An 18,562-nucleotide genomic window follows, 5' to 3' on the forward strand; every position below is an offset into this window, starting at 1 on the left:
GGTGAACAGCTGCAAGTAATTGGTCTCCTTCTACATCTACATCACTAGCCTGCAGTTCACAATTAAGTGCCTGACAGACGGTTCAACGAACCACCTTTAAGCTACTTGTCTGACGTTCCACTCTCGAACAGCGCGAGGGAAAACGAACACTTAAATCTTTCCGTGCGAGCTCTGATTTCTTTTATTTTATTACGAAGATCATTTCTCTCTATGTAGGAGGGCGCCAACAGAATATTTTGTTTGTGATTGAAATTTCATGAGAAAGTCCTATCGCAGCTGAATACACGTTTGTTTTAGTGACTTATCCCAATACGCATGATGGTCAACGGTTGCTTTTGATCGGTTTACTTATGACTCCGTTTATCTGAATTCTTGATGGGGCGTCACCTGTTACCCCACAGATTGAGTTGCAAAATTTTTCATGTAGACGCATTTGTTTGAGAGTTTTATTTAGGTATGATAGTTTGCACAATTAAAAAGCAATTTGCCATTTGACATTAGCAGCATGTAAAATTGGTACCGAATCTCTGGCACTGCTTAAGGTGTCAACGATAGTTCCTATATTCCCAAGATAGGTTTTGTATTTGCCGACTTTTTTTCCGAGGGTCGCATTGTTCCCACAATTATTCGGGCAAATATTTTAAAAGTAGAGTTAATAGTCTGTATTTTTCAATATTTTCCTTTTCAGCCTCTTTAGGAATCATTACCATTAACCCTCCTCGAAATTCAGCAGGAACATTACAAATTTCTGTAAATGGAGTTTTCTGCAGCTCACAATATTCTGTATAAAATTCTGTGGACAGGCCATCAGGGCTTGGTACCTAGTTGTTGGGGCTCTTTTTAATAGCGTCTAACTCCTCTTGCCCTGTGATTTGCTTCATCCAGCATGCAGTTTTCCTCTGCGCTGACGTCTTCTTCAAGGACGTTTATCAATTTTTTGACCTTCAAATTTTTATGTCTTTCTTCTGCGTGTATTCGGACAGATGCTCTGCCACTGTCGTCAGTAGTTCTCTCTCGCTGTTGATTATTCTTCTACAACATATTTTTTAAATATTAATCTTCTCTTTGCCTTACGTCTATTCTGTACCAGGCGGTAAGTGGAGGAAGTTTCCGTTTGTATTCTGTAATGTTCTCTGGCTCTCAACTGTTTGCACTGCCTTTACTTTCTTAGTATATTTCGAGTATTTAGTTAGATTGTTTTCCTTACGTTAGTGTCTCAGGACGTTTAACAGGAATTCCTTTATGCTCTTTTCCCATTTGCTCATAGTTCTCTTCGAATTCATTAATGTACCTGTGATTTTTAGCTTCTCGAACTTTATCTACCATAGTATTATGTTTACGTACCTATTCGTGGTGTGCGGGTAAGCTACTACAAACAGCATAGTGGACGCATTATTGTATCCAAGATAGACACGAAGCCCACGCCTATTACAGTAGTACAAGTTTATATGCCAACTAGCTCTGCAGATGATGAAGAAATTGAAGAAATGTATGATGAGATAAATGAAATTATTCAGGTAGTGAAGGGAGACGAAAATTTAATAGTCATGGGGCACTGGAATTCGAGAGTAGGAAAAGGGAGAGAGGGAAACGTAGTAGGTGAATATGGATTGGGGCTAAGAAATGAAAGAGGAAGCCGCCTGGTAGAGTTTTGCACAGAGCATAACTTAATCATAGCTAACACTTGGTCCAAGAATCATGAAAGAAGGTTGTATACATGGAAGAATCCTGGAGATACTAAAAGGTATCAGATAGATTATATAATGGTAAGACAGAGATTTAGGAAGCAGATTTTAAATTGTAAGACATTTCCAGGGGCAGATGTGAACTCTGACCACAATCTATTGGTTATGAACTGTAGATTAAAACTGAAGAAACTGCAAAAAGGTGGGAATTTAAGGAGATGGGACCTGGATAAACTGAAAGAACCAGAGGTTGTACAGAGTTTCAGGGAGAGCATAAGGGAACAATTGACAGGAATGGGGGAAACAAGTACAGTAGAAGAAGAATGGGTAGCTCTGAGGTATGAAGTAGTGAAGGCAGCAGAGGATCAAGTAGGTAAAAAGACGAGGGCTAGTAGAACTCCTTGGGTAACACAAGAAATATTGAACTTAATTGATGAAAGGAGAAAATATAAAAATGCAGTAAATGAAGCAGGCAAAAAGGAATACAGACGTCTCAAAAATGAGATCGACAGGAAGTGCAAAATGGCTAAGCGGGGATGGCTAGAGGACAAATGTAAGGATGTAGAGGCTTATCTCACTAGGGGTCAGATAGATACTGCCTACAGGAAAATTAAAGAGACCTTTGGAGAAAAGAGAACCACTTGTATGAATATCAAGAGCTGAGATGGAAACGCAGTTCTAAGCAAAGAAGGGAAAGCAGAGAGGTGGAAGGAGTATATAGAGGGTCTATACAAGGGCGATGTACTTGAGGACAGTATTATGGAAATGAACAGGATGTAAATGAAGATGAAATGAGAGATACGATACTGCGTGAAGAGTTTGACAGAGCACTGAAAGACCTGAGACTAAACAAGGCCCCAGGTTTAGACAACATTCCATTAGAACTACTGATGGCCTTGGGAGAGCCACTCCTGACAAAACTCTACCATCTGGTGAGCAAGATGTATGAGACAGGCGAAATACCCTCAGACTTCAAGAAGAATATAATAATTCCAATCCCATAGAAAGCAGGTGTTAACAGATATGAAAATTACCGATCAGTTTAATAAGTCAGAGCTGCAAAATACTAACGCGAATTCTTTACAGACGAATGGAAAAACTGGTAGAAGCTGACTTCGGGGAAGATCAGTTTGGATTCCGTAGAAATATTGGAACACGTGAGGCAATACTGACCTTACGACTTATCTTAGAAGAAACATTAAGGAAAGGCAAACCTACGTTTCTAGCATTTGTAGACTTAGAGAAAGCTTTTTACAATGTTGACTGGAATACTCTCTTTCAAATTCTAAAGGTGGCAGGGGTAAAATACAGGGAGCGAAAGGCTATCTACAATTTGTACAGAAACCAGATGGCAGTTATAAGAGTCGAAGGGCATGAAAGGGAAGCAGTGGTTGGGAAGGGAGTGAGACAGGGTTGTAGCATCTCCCCGATGTTATTCAATCTGTATATTGAGCAAGCAGTAAAGGAAACAAAAGAAAAATTCGGAGTAGGTATTAAAATCCATGGAGAAGAAATAAAAACTTTGAGGTTCGCCGATGGCATCGTAATTCTATCAGAGACAGCAAAGGACTTGGAAGAGCAGTTGAACGGAATGGACAGTGTCTTGAAAGGAGGATATAAGATGAACATCAACAAAAGCAAAACGAGGATAATGGAATGTAGTCGAATTAAGTCGGGTGATGCTGAGGGAATTAGATTAGGAAATGAGACACTTAAAGTAGTATAGGAGTTTTGCTATTTGGGGAGCAAAATAACTGATGATGGTCGAAGTAGAGAGGATATAAAATGTAGACTGGCAATGGCAAGGAAAGGGTTTCTTATGAAGAGAAATTTGTTAACACCGAGAATAGATTTAAGTGTCAGGAAGTCGTTTCTGAAAGTATTTGTATGGAGTGTAGCCATGTATGGAAGTGAAACATGGACGATAACCAGTTTGGACAAGAAGAGAATAGAAGCTTTCGAAATGTGGTGCTACAGAAGAATGCTGAAGATAAGGTGGGTAGATCACGTAACTAATGAGGCGGTATTGAATAGGATTGGGGAGAAGGGAAGTTTGTGGCAAAACTTGACTAGAAGAAGGGATCGGTTGGTAGGACATGTTTTGAGGCATCAAGGGATCACAAATTTAGCATTGGAGGGCAGCGTGGAGGGTAAAAATCGTAGAGGCAGACCAAGAGATGAATACACTAAGCAGATTCAGAAGGATGTAGGTTGCAGTAGGTACTGGGAGATGAAGAAGCTTGCACAGGATAGAGTAGCATGGAGAGCTGCATCAAACCAGTCTCAGGACTGACGACCACAACAACAACAACAACAACTATTCGTTTGCTTTCTGCATTGTTTCCAGTTGCAATGTACTTCATCGTGTTACGTCTCCACAAGCTTCAACCCTGCTAATAGTGGAGAGTGATTTTACAGTGGTAAATGCTGTAGCACGAAAAACGTTGTGGCCAAATTTATGTTCCGACCAGTTTAGACAGTATGTTGTTGGATACACAACTGCAGCCTAGCCTACTTTCTTAATCTGTTACGAATGTGTATCCGGAGATGCCGTCGTGACATACTTGCCAGGCATCTCTCATTCCTAGAGTGTTAATGAGGTGGCCAAGTTCTTCGAGACAGTTCCAGCACGGTGTCTGATCTCTCGGCGACGAAATACCATTAAAATCTCCTGCTTTAAGAAGGTCATCATGGGGGCATCCTTGTAAGTTGGATATTTCAGTTTTATTGAAATACTTCCATGGTTCACTATTTTGATTTCCGGATGGCGAGTATCAGTTAACAATTCGTGTTCCTGCTATTACTAAAAATATACCACAACTATTGGCAAGCATTTGCGTCACTTCAGTGCCATCTTTGATCATTATAACCGTTCCAGCGTCTCAGCCGTTCCCGAAGTTTTGTTCTGTATCATACCCGTTATTTTATAAAGCTGTCCTGGAACCATTTTTTGTACCAGTGCTACATCGACCGCCGTTGCGTTTTATGTTCGTTTTGCAATTTGCAGATACTTAACGTTGCCGTGCAATTTACCTGTATTAGTTGGCAAGGATTCTTACTGTCTGGTGGCAAGGCACCGGTACGATTATTTGCCGGGTGTATTCCAATATCTGCCTTCCTCTACAGTTTTTTCCTTCTACAGCTCCGTCTAGTACCATGGAAGTCATTCCCTCAGGTCTTAACAGATGTCCTATCATAGTGTCCCTTCTCCTTGTCAGTGTTTTCCACATATTCCTTTCCTCTTCGATTTTGCGCAGGACATCCTCATTTCTCACCTTATGAGTCCACCTAATTTTTAACTTGCGTCAATAGCACCACATCTGAAATGCTTTGAATCTCTTCTGTTCCGCCTTTGCCACAGTCCATGTTTCACTAACATACAATGCTGTGCTCCAAACGTGCATTCTCAGAATTCTATCCTCAAATTAAGGCCTATGTTTGGTGCAAGTAGATTTTTACAGGCCAGGAATTCCCTTTTTACCAGTGCTAGTCTACTTTTCTCCTTGCTTCCTCCGTCATTGGTTATTTTGCTGCAGAGATAGCTCAACTCCTTAACTTCATCTACTTCGTGACCATCAATCCGGATGTTGAGTTTCTCGCTGTTCTCATTTCTGCTACTTCTCATTACTTTCGTCTTTCTACGATTTACTCTCAATCTATATTCTGTACTCATTACACAGTTCCTTCGATTCAGCAGGTCACGTAATCCTTCTTCACTTTCATTCAGGATAGCAATGTCACCAGTGAATCGTATTGAAGCTACCTTTTCACCTTGAATTTTAATTCCTCTCCTGGACCGTTCCTTTATTTTCATCATTGCTTCTCCAATGTACAGATTGCGAAGTAGGGGCGAAATACTACATCCCTGTTTTACACCCTTTTTAATGCGAGCACTTCGTTCTTGATCATCCACTCTTATTATTGTATATTACCCATCTCTGCCTATAGCTTACCCCTACTTTTCTCAGAATCTCGAACATATTGCACCATTTTACATTGTCGAACGCTTTTTCAAGTCAGCAAATCCCATGAATGTCTCTTGATTTTTCTTTACTCCTGTTTCCGTTAGCAACTGCAACGTCAGGATTGTCTCTCTGGTGACTTTACCTTTCCTAAAGCCAAACCGATCATTATCTAACACATCCTCAATTTTCTTTTCCATTCTACTGTATATTATTCTTGTGAGCAACTTGGATGCATGAGGTGCTAAGCTGATTGTGCGATAGTTCTCGCATTTGTCGGCTCTTGCCGTCTTCGGAGCTGTGTGGATGATATTTTTCAGAAAGTCAAATGGTATGTCGCCCGACTCATCCATTCTATACACTAACGTGAATAGTCGATTTGCTACCCAATGATTTTAGAAATTCTGATGGATTGTTATCAATCCCTTCTGCCTTATTTGATCTGAAATGCTCCAAATCTCTCTTAAACTCTGATTCTGATACTGGATCCCCTATTTCGTTTATACCGATTCCTTCAATGTACTCTTCATACCTATCCACTACCTCCTCTGCATTTATCAGTGGGATTCTCGTTGCACTCTTAATGTTACTACCCTTGCTTCTAATTTCACCGAAGGTTGTTTTAACTTTACCGTATGCTGAGTCAGTGCTTCCAGCAATCATTTCTTTTTCGATTTCTTTACATTTTTCATACAGCCATGTCGTCTTAGCTTCCCTGCACTTATTATTTATTTCATTCCTCAGCGACTTCTATTTCTGTATTCCAGAACTGCCTTGAACATTTTTTCACCTCCTTGTTTAATCCATCAACTGAAGTATTTCATCTGTTACCCATGGTTTCTTCGCAGTTACCTACTTCTTACCTATGTTTTTCTTTCCAACTTCTGTGATTGTCCTTTTTAGAGATGTCCATTCCTCTTCAACTGTACTGCTTAGCGGGCTATTCTTTACTGCTGTATCTACAGCCTCAGAGAACTTCAAGCGTTTCTCGTCATTCCTTAGTACCTACGTGTCCCACTTCTTTTCGTATTGATTCTTCCTGATTAATCTCTTAAACTTCAGCTTACTCTTCATCACTACTACATTGTAATATGAGTCTAGCCACACCTTACAATCCAGTACCTAATTTAGGAATCTCTGTCTGACCATGACGTAATCTAATATCTTTCCTTATCACCCGGATTTTTCCAAGTATACCTGCTCCCCTTGTGATTCTTGAACAGAGTATTCGCTATTACTAGCTGAAATTTATTGCAGACTTTAGTCCTTCTTCTCTCTCATTTCTTGTGTCAAGCCCATATTCTGCTGCAACCTTCTCTTCTACTCCTTCCCCTACAACTGCATTGCAGTCCCCCATTACTATTAGATTTTCATCTCCCTTTATGTAATGTCTTACTCATTCAGTATCCTCATGTACTTTCTCTATATCTTCATCTTCGGCTTGCGGCGTCGGTATACATACCTGAACTATCGTTGTTGATGCTGGTTCACTGTCGATTCTGTTAAAAAGAACCCCATCACTGAAGTGTTCACAGTAACACACTCTCTGCCCTACCTACCTATTTATAACGAATCCTACACCCATTATACCATTTTCTGGTGCTGCTGATATTACCCTATACTTATCTGACCAGAAATCCTTGTCTTATTTCAATTTCATTTCACTGACCCCTACTATATCTAGATTGTGCCTTTGTATTTCCCTTTTCAGATTTTCTGGTTTCCATATCGTGTTCAGGCTTCTGACATTCCACCCCCCGACACGTAGAATGTCATTCTTTCGTTGGTTATTGAATCTTTTTCTCTTGGTCACCTCCCCCTTGGCAGTCCACTCCTGGAGATCCGAAAGGGGGAATATTCCGGAATCTTTTGCCTGTGGATATGCGTTATGTGCCTTTATTTAATGTAGTTGTTTCCATTGCCTTCTGCATCCTCATGCCGTTGACGGTTGCTAATTCTTCCGCCTTTAGGGGCAGTTTCCCACCCCAAGGACAAGAGAGTGCTTTCAACCTCTGTCCATTCCTCCGACCTCGTTGACAATACCGTTGGCAGAATAAGGGTGACTTCTTATGCCGAAAATCTTCGGCCTCCAATACTGTTTATAAAAATTTAAGCGGTGGCGGTTTTTCGAACCCGGTACCGAGGTCATTTTGATTACCGTGGGATCGCCACACGAGTATTATAAGCGAATTAAAACAAGGCCTATACAGTTTTGTCCGTTATCGTGCGGGATATTATTGGATTGAGAGATATCGGTACTGCTACTCAGCAGTTCAGTGGACATTAGTGATGCTGTCTCTGCACATCAACCACACAACTTAAAGGTTATCGACTGGGAACATCGCTGTCTGATACACTTCCGCGGTTGCCGTCTGTCCCGGAATTTATCAAACATGGGGGGCCGATTGTGCTTTCGTCTTCTTGGGTTCTGTTTGGATGTTCTCCTGTGCAGCGTGAGAGGGGTGACGGGGGTCGGGGGTAGGGGTCACCCTGACATTTCCCGCCATTCCTAGTGAAGGTTTTGATCTGTTGCTTTATTCCCAGAAACACTTCTCAGTTGTGGAAATTGGTTCATGATCCTGAACTTATCTATCAGACCGACCGCGGAGGTCGAGGCGCTTCAGTCCGGAACCAAGCGGCTGCTAGGTCGCAGGTTCGAATCCTGCCTCAGGCATGGATGAGTGTGATGTCCTTAGATTAGTTTGGTTTAAGTAGTTCTAAGTCTATGGGACTTATGACCTCAAATGTTAAGACCCATAGTGATTAGAGCCATTTGAACAATTTTACTTATATCATATATGAGATATCATATATGAGATAGTTCCTATGGAGGGTTGATCAACTTGCGTTTATGTCACTACTTTCGAGGTTTCGTTATTTTCTAGTTTGTTTTATTTAGACCTGCAACCAGTCTTAGCAGCTGGAAGTGGAATTATATCTGTTATTGTTGTTCTATTTTGATTATCGGTGTCTGGAGAAACATTGTCATCTTTTAAAAATCAAATAAAACAGCCTCGATCGCGTTTTAAGATTTTTTATTTGTTAGCAACCGGTTTCGACCCATTCCTCAGACCATCTTAAGGTTTTTACCGCCATTATGAGATTCGTAGAAGTACGAAAGGCAGAAAAGCGGAAAAAGCCTGAAGATGTTCTGAGGAACGGGGCGAATTCGGCTGCTAACAAATAAAAAAATCTGAAAATGCGATCGAGACCGTTTTTATTTGAGTCTTAGCGTTTTATACCGATCACTGTGTTCAAATTACAGAATGTTTTCTAACATTTTAAATTGTCATCTCTGTCCGGCACCTCTACTCTTTCTTAATTTTCGTGGTCACTTTTCTTGTTGTCTGGCGCTGTGTTAACAGAGCTTGGACCAGTTTTGTACGATGTGGACGTTCCCACGTGTCTATGGCCCATTACAGCTTGTTCATTGGGTATCATTACGATAACCTGACATTGTCAACTGTATCAAAAGCGATCTCAGAATCTAAACATGACTGTTCTTCTTATTACAGAAGTTTATTCGCCCAGATCGCACAAAAAATACACAGTGATTACTATTTTCAGCGAAATTAAATCGTCATCTTTAGATTATTTGTACAGAAACCATTTTGCGGGCCAATCCATTTCGTCGACTGTTCACACTAAATGAACACAACTTTAATGTACGTAAAGGTACAATTATGGAAAATTCTAACGTCAAACCGACATAAAATGCATACAAATCAAAGTAAACATCTTAAGGGACGACGCTGCATAGTACATGGTTCAAATGGCTCTGAGCACTATGGGGCTTAACTGCTAAGGTCATCAGTCCCCTAGAACATAGAACTACTTAAACCTAACTAACCTAAGGACATCACACACATCCATGCCCGAGGCAGGATTCTAACCTGCGATCGTAGCGGTCGCGCTGTTCCAGACTGTAGCGCCTAGAACCGCTCGGCCACTTCGGCCGGCCACTGCATAGTATAGTCTCTCACCATATGGTAAGAGAATATCTGTCCGAACAGTGCACAATAGCTACATATAAAGCACAAAAGACGCGTATTAAATATTTTCATGTTTTGTCCTTGATGACGTCTGATAGGAAACTGTTAAGAGGTAACCAACGGAATACATCGCGTTTTGAGGCGCCGCCAAATGGCAGCAGTTTCATACAGTATAACATTGCGTCTTCGAAATACAATGTAAAGAATTTTATTTTTTATAAACATTCATAAAATTAAAGTGATGGTTATCCACATACATACGTCTAAAATTTTTAAAAACATTATTACTGTATCTATATCAGTGTTATCGTCATTGTTACCAGATACGTTACAATAGTAAATTCTTGGTATACAGAAACTAAAAATATGATAAAGGTGTTGTGCGACTTTACTTAGGTCGGATGTAGAGTCTCGTATAATAATGTATCTTTAGTGATCAGCTGATATGTGCTGTGTAGATCGAGGTCTAGGTCATGGTCCAATGTATTAAGTCTGTTACCTTAGTCGTGGTATAGGTTACAACAAGTGCCACATATTGACTCATTATACAAAAGTTTTTGACCAAACTCCTTCTTTAAACAAAAAAAGAAAGCGAAGGGATGCAAGGTTGAACCACAAAAACACCAGAGACGGCATGTCGTTATAGTCTATGAAACACACTGGGGAGCTCTATTTTAATGTACTGGAGCACCTTCCAATGTAATATCACATATAATTATGTAACAGATAAAATATATGAAAACCGATCAATGCAGTACATTAAAACATTACAAAGCTTCCAGTACCAGGTATCAGATCGCACTAATATCAAGAAAACTACAAACTTCATAGAATATAGCAACTAATAAAAGTTACAATGGCGTTACCGTTTCACAAAGTTTACTATCTTCACCACTGCGTGGTAGCAGTAAAGCAGACCACTGAACACAGCTTAGCTCGAGGTCTAAGTTAAACATGATCCTATCTATATGAGTGTGAAGGTTCTACTGTGGCTATATGTAACAACCCTGAATGTAAGCGCAAATACCACTAACGACTTAAGTTGCCCTATGGCAGACAACGCTTGTATTATCACCTGTCAATAAAATAAAACTTAATTAGAATAACTCAGTAGGTATATCTAGCGAAAGAGGGCATTACAGTAGCCCTATGGCAGACAACGCTTGTATTATCACCTGTCAATAAAATAAAACTTAATTAGAATAACTCAGTAGGTATATCTAGCGAAAGAGGGCATTACAGTAGCGTCTAGAATGCAAACCAGAAATCCCTTATATTAATTCTGGGTCTTATTGCACTACGTCATGTTATATAATATTCAACACAATGGTTCGGTTTTGTATCTATAACCATAAATGTTTATTAAAGAGTCTTTTTTTACTGAAGGAATGTAATGTAATAACATATGAACAGCAAAACCTCTTATGTACCGTATTAGTAATAATGTAGTATACCAGGATAATGTGATATGTAGCCCGAGGTCTGGTTTCTACATAGTGGCACATTAGGGAAGTGCGATACATAGTCCAAGGTTTAGGTTTCAATCCAATGCATGAAGTGCGTGTGTTAAACAAGACTCTACATTCGCATGTAGTCAAGCCACACGAAACCGATTTCATATTTTTAATCTCTTTAACCAAGAATTGTTAATAGTTTACCACCTTTTGCAGCTCTTAACAATGTCTGTATGATACGTTAATAATATTTTTGTAAAAACTTTTGACGTATATTTTTGGAAGCCCAGGTATATAATCATTTTACTTTTATGGATTTTCATAAAAAATAAAAATCCTCTACATTTTATTTCGAAGATATAATCTTATGTTGTAAAAGAATGTTGCTATCTGCTGGCGCCTCAAAACAAAATTTATTCCGTTGGTTGCCTCATAACAGTTTCCTGTCAGATGTCGACAATGACACAACATGAAAACATTTTAAGCACGTCGCATGCATTTTATATGTAACCACTGTGCTCTGTTCACACAGCTATTCTCTTATTGTATGACGAGAGAGGGTACTATGGAAAGTCGTCTCTATAAGGTACATTTCATTTGTATTTGTATGCATTTTATGTTGGTTTGACGTTAGATTTTTTTTCATGATTGTACCTTTTTGTACACTACAGTTGTCTCCAATTAATGTGGTCGACGAAATGGATTGGTCCTTTAAATAGGTTTTCTGTAGAAATGATCTGAAGATTGCGATTTAAGTTTCGAGCAACCTGAGCGAATAAACTTATTTAATGAGAAAAACAACTATGTTTTAATAGGGTACTCTGCAGTTTCTTCTGCAGTTTCTTCCGCAGATACTCCTACTTAAGGTATAAACAAGGTGACGCTCGCAGACGCACCGCTTCGTGGCCCTGCGCCCAATGTACTGGCGTAGGTATCGGCGGTACCTGGGTGTACGAGCTGTTTACGGGAGCTGTTATTACGCAAGAGATAGCGCAAGCCAAAAACAGAGGAGGTCTGCGGTTAGCTGCTATACGATACAAAACATGAACGAAAAGGATGGCACAAGCTTTCTCAAACCGATCCAAACGGTTCTTATGCCCGAATCGATGCAGAATCTACATGCAGAGGACTTTTTGTCATTTTTCACATTCATAGCATTCCCACATTGACTTTCGTAGTATGCACATTCAAATGGCGCGTTATCTATCTTAATATTCACGACACCCTAACGGGCGTGCTCTACAACTACGTCACTGATGCTGCCGTCATCATAACTAAATTTTTTATTTTCTCCTTTTCCTGATACTGTCCATCCGAATATGGCACTACCAATCAGTTTCATTAAATATATACTGTAACAAAGCAGGAGCAATTTGATTGGAAGACCAAAGTTGGAGTGCTCAGATTAAAAAGGGTGTAAGACGCAGATGCAGGCCTTCGCCCTACAGATCAATTTACACATCGATGAAGCTATGATAGAACAAAAGAAAGGTTCAAGATTGAGATTAAAATCTGCCGTGAAAGGATGTTTCAGAGATTTTCACAGGGAGACAGCAAACGCCAAACGCCGATACTACAGATTTCCGGATTGGTCGCCTTAAACGAAACGTCATTCTCCCGCTGTAGAAGAGCAATGCTGATTGGCAGACGATATTTCTGACGCCTTGAGCTGAAGGAGTAATGGAAGAGACCGAAAGATATACCCCTTCACGTCTGGCGTGGAGAGGCGCCGTTCCGTTGTCGCTCTTGGAGCGAGGAACAAGTCTCTCCTCAGTACTTCACTGGGAGAGCGAATCGAAGTGCGACTCTATATTGAGTCCTTGCGATTAAGCGTTGTTCACTGTGTTGGCCGACACACTTATTGTGCGGTGTGAACGGACAGAGTTATAGTTAAACGCCTGCGAGCGAATTTTTGAGTGGCATCGCGGTGGACTGGTTATCTGACCGGTGTACCACGCCAATAACTAGACTAGGGGTGAATAGGAAAATAGGAATCCTTGACTTCATCAAGGCGTAGGGAGAGTTTGATTGGCGAAGGTCAATCCAGATAGAATGAGAGTTATCTTATTTGACAGCAGCGAGCGGCGCAGACAGCAGCCATTGCAGCTTACGGTATTGTGCGCTACAGCTACTGCGAGCCCCATATTTCCTCCACTACCGTACACTTCACTGCATTTCACACACGACAGCCTCGACTGTACCTAGCAACATTCTGAAGGATAATTATTCAAGTTGAGTAGGCGTGCCTCTCAGCCATTCTGCCAAGTTAATTATAATCTTAAACTTTGTATAGAAATTTCATTAGCGTATCCTATCCTTGAGAGGTAACTTCACATTCCGAAAAGAATCAGGATATAACTTCTTCAATTCATAACTAAAAGTGCCTTGTGATTTCTCAGAATTTTCGCAAAATAAATAATAATTTTCGTTAGTTTCATTTTTTTCTTACACTAACTAGCATTACTCCAGTACCCAAGTATCCCACTAGTTACGTAAGCAATTTCGTGAATTTTTGTGTCATTTCCTTACAGCGGATGACTCCAGAAAATATTTATTGCTGAAAGTTTTTCAGGCATTTTTCTTTAGAAGGTTAGGAGCGTCTGTCTGACTTCTGTAGTAGTGTCGGGGTGGAAATTGCATCTTGCAGGAGCCACAGGGTAAAGGGTACATCTCACATTAATCCGTTGCGCAGAATAACAGAATCTCAGATCAACCCTACGCTCACACATTGTATGGTAGTAAAACATACACTTCGGGAAAAGTGGAAGAGAAGAGAACTGAAGCTCTTGAGTTACAGTGCTACAGGAGAATGTTGAAAATTGGGTGGACTGGTAACATATGGAACGTGGCGGTTCTCTGGAGAATCCGCGAAGAAAGGAAGATATGGAAAACAATCAAGAATAAGGAAACTGAGGATATTATGTGTGTTAAGACATCAGGAATAAGTTTCACGTTACTAGATGGAACTGTAGAGGCTAAACACTGTAGGGGAGGACAGAGATTGGAACACTTCCAACGCTCTGGTTGCCCACTGATGGACGGATGTGTGCTGCACCACTGCCTCAGCAGACTGTCAAATGAGATGTTAGAGCATGACTCACGAACTGCCCTCACAGCTATACGTCCGTTAGTACCTCATTTCCTACCCTCCAAATTTCACAGACATCACCTGCATACCTTTTGGAACTAGCTCTCTTGGAAGCACGCTAAACTGAGGCGTTTGCCTTTCGCGATTAAGCGCTCTACCAACTGAGCTATCCTAGCGCGATCTGTTTGCAAACTATCCTCCAGGCTGTTGCTGTGGTGTATTTCATCAAAATTCTGTCTTTCAGCTGTTGTAGTCCCTCAAGGGATGCAGGAGAAATTCTGTGAAGTATGGAAGCGAGGAGATGAGATATTGCACCAGTTAAAGCTGTGAGGGTGGGTCCTGAATCATACTTGGGTAGCTCAGTAAGTATTACACTTACCCACAAAGGTAAGGTCCCAGTTCGGCACATGGTTTGTACCTTTGTAGAAGTTTCGTGTCAACGCACACTCCGCTGCAGAGTGAAAATTCATTCTGGAAATTATAAACCGTTTCCCTCTTGGGCGATACTCGTCGTAAGTGATATCACATAATCTACCATTCTCGACCATTGTTGTCTTCAGTCTGTAGACAGATTTGATGCCACTCACCATTCGCGTCTATCGAGCCTCTTCATCTCTGCCTAACTATTAAAATCCATATCCATTTGAACCTGCTAGCTGTATTCCTGGCTTGGTATCCTTCCACAGTTATTACTCCCTACAGTTCTCTCCATACGTGAACTGACTCTTCCTTAATGCCTCAGAAAGTGCCTTATCAAACGATCCCTTATGTTCGTCATGTTGTTCTTAAATTATCTCTATGATTCAGTCGATATGTCATGGCCAGGAGATCCTGTGAATAGTCCGGGAGCCTTACCACTGTGGCTCACTTAGCACTACACTAACAGTACCTGAAACTGGTCAAAAGTTGAGGGCTCGAAACAACATCCTCCATAAGCTATGCAGAACTACCTGGGGGATCTTTAGTAACCACCCTGTGATCTTCAACCTTCAGTTTGGTGTACCCAGGTGCTGTGTATTGCACACCTGTTTGGATGAATAGTCATCGAACAAGGCTTGTTGGCATCCAGCTGAGTAAGACAGTGCGCATAATATCTGGCACAGTCAGCTCTACTCCATTTCACTGGCTTCCACAGCGTGTTGCTGCTGACATGGACGCCGCGGATTTTAAACCTCTTGATGACTGGAAAAGTTGGTGGGGAGTAGTAACAGATATAAACATGCATGACATCTTTACAGATACTCGACTTTCAAGTGGAGGTCCCCCTACAGCTTTGCATTAATCTTCTACATATTTCTGATTTGCCATCTTGCATATTGTCTCACTCTAATTTCTTATCATGTGTATTTTCTTTCTTCTGCTTTTTTTTGCTGGATTTTTATATTTTTCTTTAGTCAGTTAAATTCACTCTCCCCACCAGTTACCTTTTGGCTACTCATGGCAGTTACCTGCCCTGGGGGTTAGTGTATGTAACGGCAGTGTACATTTCGTCGCCTGTCCGGTAAGGCGTGTAGTTTCCGCAGCTCTCTTGATTGCAGTCCGGTTGATGATTCCTCTGATGATGATGATGATGAGTCCCATACTTCTTTACAGAGCGTAGGGGAGCGACGCTGGAGACCCGCGCCGCAGTACTAGGCAAGGTCCTAGTGGAGGTGGTTTGCCATTGCCTTCCTCCGACCGCAATGGGGATGAATGATGATGATGAAGACGACAAATCTCGAGGCAGGAAAAATTCCTGACCCCGCCGGGAATCGAACCTGGGACCCCGTGCTCGGGAAGCGAGAACGCTACCGCGAGACCACGAGCTGCGGACGATGATTCCTCTACTCTAGTGATAATAATTCCTTTTTTGTTCTGGGGGCTCTAAACAGTATTCTGGATGTAGTGCAGACAGCCGGTTCCGGCTTTGGCGTATTGTTCCGTCGTTCCACTTGGTTTATCGAACGTCAAGCAGCTGCAGCAAGACTATCATTAGCCATTCGTTAGACTGCCACTAGTCTGAGTTACCATCTTGTGAAGTGAATGCAACTCTTGGCTGCCTATCTCATCGCTCGCGAAAGTGTTTGTTGCAGGACCTTCTCAGAGGTCGATTCCAGGAGCACCGTCTAGATCAGTTGCTTGTTTTTTTAATTAACTTTTGTTATTGTATTTGCTGTTTTACAGCAGGTTTCAAATTTTTTTATACTTTTGCTGTTCCTGGCATTTAAGGCGTTCTGCCGTGATTGTGGTCATTTGTCTTAAAATTCTAATTTGGTATTTGTATTTTAGCAGTAACTCTTTAAAACCTTATTTACTGCCATTCTTGGCGTCTGATGCCGTCTGCCGTGTTTGTGGCTATTTGCCTTTAATATTTTAATGCCTGTAATTTGTTAGTTGCGGTGAGTTTTAAACAATTTATTGCCATTCCTGGCGTTTAAGGCCTTCTGCCCACATCACAGTGGCTTGCTTTTAAAAGATTATCTGTTGTATCTGTATTTTATGGTGATTTGCTAAATTGTAACTCACTGAAAACACTATTATTTACACTGTTGTTTATTCCTTCATTAATAAAGTGTTGTGGGTTGGCAGGAGAGCCAACACCGGTTTACTATAGGAAGCCGAAAGGCACGCGTTTTAGCTCACGCAGGCTGGCGTGAGGTCTGGAACAGGACAAGGAAATTAGACTTTAGAAAAAACGGACGTAGCTGGTGGAATACTTAACTTTAATCCATAAATGGTGAACGTCGCTCTTGACTGTACATTATTCACAATATCAATAGTAACTGAACATGGCGCCTTGCTAGGTCGTAGCAAATGACATAGCTGAAGGCTATGCTAACTATCGTCTCGGCAAATGAGAGCGTAAGTAGGCAGTGAACCATCGCCAGCAAAGTCGGTTGTACAACTGGGGCGAGTGCTAGGAAGTCTCTCTAGACCTGCCGTGTGGCGGCGCTCGGTCTGCAATCACTGATAGTGGCGACACGCGGGTCCGACGTATACTAACGGACCGCGGCCGATTTAAAGGCTACCACCTAGCAAGTGTGGTGTCTGGCGGTGACACCACATAAAGTGTGGTATTTTTAATTTATTGTTGAGTCTGGAATTACTGGTTTAAAATAAATTGTGTGTAATTGTAAAACACAACCAATAGTTACTGATTACACAATCGTAACCGAATCCTACCTTCCCTTGACTACCACCAGGTTTCAGTAATATATATTTTTCTTATTACATTATGTAGGAATGTGCACTCACTATGGCTTAGCCATTTGGGCGATGGCAATTACTCTTTTTTATAAACCTGAGTTTAAGAATCAACTGCCTTACCGACTGAGCTACCATGACTATGCCTGACTGAGCTACAGTGACTATGCATCTATATAAACATTTAGAATAATAACTGATATGATAAAACATCTTAGAGTTCTGTAAGAAATATCATAGTCACCTGACGATATTTCCCCAATAATTGTTATTTATTGTCAGTAATTCAGCACATACTGTACTTACAACTACTGAAACACGAACTGTGATTCAGGGCACGAGAGTGAGTCCCCTCCTGGTTGTGAGATGCAATCTGCATGCACACGTCATCCTCTGCCGGCCAGCCTCTCATAGGCTGGCACGTACCTTATGCTAGTGAGATAGATGGCAAGACGCTGTCAGCCAGTGTCTCCTGGGCCACATGTTGATGTACTTGGTCGATTTGGCTACGCAAGCATTGCTGGACAGGGTGGCCACACTCATGCCCTCTCGTGCTGTGCGAGGTCAGTGGTGCATTGGGACTGTGCCTATTAGACCAAAATAATTTCGCTTAGTGGACCTGTATGATATTTCACATATCTGATGTTACAGAGACTGCCACCTTAGATTGCCATCAGGGCTAAGGTGCAATATTATGATTAATTGGGAGCTCCACAGGACCAAATCATTAGCCTTATTGTGTCCTTTGTGATTTGCACGCCATAAACCACTCATTTGGCTCTGAGCACTATGGGACTCAACATCTTAGGTCATACGTCCCCTAGAACTTAGAACTACTTAAACCTAACTAACCTAAGGACATCACACACACCCATGCCCGAGGCAGGATTCGAACCTGCGACCGTAGCAGTCCCGCGGTTCCGGACTGCAGCGCCAGAACCGCTAGACCACCGCGGCCGGCAAACCACTCATTTGTTCTGTATCATGTCACCCTTACGGGAGCACCCGTTTTAATAGTTTCCATTGTATGTCCCAGGAAAGGCGTTCTGGTAAACATTCAGACACCACCAGTGACCCTAAGCAATAAGACAATGACTCAGTTCCACAAATGGGACAAATGACCTAGAAGGGTGAAGGCAGTGGAGGGTTATGGGTAGGGGATGAGGGAATAGACCTGGAAACAATGAAGACTGTACCA

This window comes from Schistocerca nitens, chromosome 5 (assembly GCF_023898315.1).
Source record: "Schistocerca nitens isolate TAMUIC-IGC-003100 chromosome 5, iqSchNite1.1, whole genome shotgun sequence".
Lineage (NCBI taxonomy): Eukaryota > Metazoa > Arthropoda > Insecta > Orthoptera > Acrididae > Schistocerca > Schistocerca nitens.